Raw genomic sequence first — 2889 nt, forward strand, 5'->3', positions numbered from 1 at the left:
TCAATTACCACTGGACCCTTTCCATCTTTACCCTGTCTTTTCACCTGGATCCTTCCCACTTCCTCCCCACCTCCACCACCAAACTGTGCAACAAAATGTTATAATGAAATGTGCAAAGAGCTAGAGTTAGAAAATCAAAAGGAATGAATTTGCTTAAGTTCCTTAAGCTGAAGGAACTGAAGAACAAATTCAAAACTTGATTTGCAATACTTTATCTATGCTATTGGCAGGGTATTGAATGACTTTGGAAACATCAAAAGAAGATGTTGTTATTAAGTTGTTAAGTGCCATCGAATCATAGACAATTTATAGTGACACTATGAGCAAAAGACCTGAACACTTGTATAACTTTCTTCACTTCTCCACATTCATAGTTTCCAGAGCAAGCCATTTCAGAAGCAGATCCCACTCCTGCTTCCAAACTTATTTTATTAGGGAAGCTCCACCAAACACTGTCCAAACAATCCTCTGCAGAATTCTGCTGCTGCAGATGACTTCCAAACTGGATTCCAACCCCAGACTGGTGACCAAATGCATTTTTAAATAGGAGACCGAATCACATCATCTCATACACATTTAGTCAACATTCCACCCTAATCCTCACCAGAACCAGCAAACAAGCTTCTGTATTATCTACTGCTGCAGATAGAAGGTGTAGAAGAAGCATATGCAACATGAAGAGGGCAGAATCTGACTTCTACCTGCTTCATAAAGGGGAATAATTGCCATCAAGAAAGTCCATACCACCATACAAATAGTTTCATAGTCAGACATTCTACCCACATGCTTCTGCACCTATTTTTGCCAATCATTGGGTTCAATATTCCTTGCAAGACTCATAGACTTTACCCACAGTTGTGGTGTTTATTACATAAATAGGTTGGCGAATGGGAGAGGCAAAAAATGTCTCACAATGCAAGTCCAAGTTTAGTCCATAAGTCTCAAGCCAGCTAGATTAGCAAGGCAAAATTCCTCTTCGTTAAAGTCCTTGTTCAGTTCAATAACATAAATTCAAGAGCCTCTGTTTCCTCAACCATCCATCAAACTTTATCTCAGAGTAGTTATAAGTCAGCTTTCCCTTCAATCGTCAAGCAAGCAAAACCTTTAACTGAGGCCTTTATCTTCAGCATTCCTCTGATTACACCTTGCCACAGGATATTGACAGCAGAGCCACAGTCTACTCACAATCTCGTCACCACTGTTACCACTCTCTCTCACAGTGTGGAAAATGTTCACTTATATTGGCCCCACAGCTGTTGATTATTTACATGATGATGAGTTTGCAGCTAAGGTAACTGGAGACCAATGGCTATAAACATCAATTTTCAAGGGTTCTGACATACTAGAAGAAGAACACAGAATCCTGTACCAAAAAGAATTGGCTGACACAAAGAATTTCATGAAACAACATATGATCAAGAGGCAATGGTAATGAAGAGAAGTTCAAACTGCTCTGAAGGAATTGGCAAAAAACAAGGCCCCGGATATTCATGACATCACCAATTGACATATTTCAACAATCAGGTTTCCCTGGAAATGCTCACCAGGTTGTTCCAAGTAATGTGGAGGACCACTCTCTGGCCAACTGCCTGAAAGAGAACCATATTATATTTTTTTAGCATTTTTAATTGATATTTTAATGAAAGTTTATAGAAAACTTGGATTTCTATTCATTGATTTTTGCACATTTTCCAACCTACAAAACCACCCCAATTTGCTTTCCTCTTTAAAAAGATTCTTTCATTGTTGCACAATTTCCTTCTTCCCCCCCACCAAGAGATTCATATTTACTCTCATTCCAAAAGAAAATGTGATCCAAAAGAATGTGGAAACTATTGAACCATATCTCTAATATCACACGCAAGCAAAATCCCCCAGATTATTATCCTGAAAATGACTGGAACGGTACCTGGATAGAGAACTATCAGAAATACAAGCTGGGTTTAGAAGAGGCTGCAACAGTAGCGGAATCATAACCAGTGTCAGATGGATCTTGATGGAAAGCAAAGAGTACCAAAGAAATGTCTATCTCTGTTTCATTGACTGTGGGGATCACAACAAATGAGGGCTAACTTTCAGAACAATGGGAATCCCAGAATACCTGACTGTGCTCATGCGAAACCTATTCTTGGATCAGGAAGCAGTCCTCAAAACAGAGCAAGGAAACCCTGAGTGGTTCAAAATCAGAAAAAGAGTGCATAAGGGATGCATTCTGTCTCCATACCTTTAAAATCTATATGTGGAACAGATACTATAAAGGAGTCTGAGCTTTATGAGGAGGAATGTGGCAGCATGGTTGGAGAAAGACTCATCAAAAACTTGTGTTATACAGATAACACAACATTGCTTGCCAAAACTGAAGAGGACATGAAGCATCCTCTAAAGAAGGTCCTTAATTGCAATTTCCAACATCAAGAAAACGAAGATTCTTCACTAGTCCAATTGGCAGCACCATAGTAGATGGAAAAGAGATTGAGATTGTTAATAATTTCTATTTGCTTGGCTCAACAGTCAACACTTTTGTCACCAGCAGTCAAGAAATAAAAAAGACAAATTGCACTGAGGAAGTCTGTTGTCAGGGAAATCTCCAGAGTGCTAAAGAGCAATGATGTCAGTCTGGTGACTAAGATGCACCTAATTCAGGCCATGGTCCTTGCAATTACTAGCTATGCATCAGAAAGCTGGACACCTACAGTGAGGAGAAGATTAAATAGATGAATGGGACCTTCTAAGAATCAAATCCCTGTGCACATCCAAAAACTCCTCCAGCAGGTTAAAAAAGGAAGCCACAGACTGGGAAAAAGTATTTGGTAATGACATATCAGATAAGGGACTTATATCCAGAATTTATAAAATACTTGAGCACCACAACAAGATAAAGGTAAATAT

The sequence above is a fragment of the Elephantulus edwardii genome, unplaced genomic scaffold (assembly GCF_000299155.1).
Source record: "Elephantulus edwardii isolate Elephantulus edwardi_28Jun2011 unplaced genomic scaffold, EleEdw1.0 scaffold00053, whole genome shotgun sequence".
NCBI lineage: Eukaryota > Metazoa > Chordata > Mammalia > Macroscelidea > Macroscelididae > Elephantulus > Elephantulus edwardii.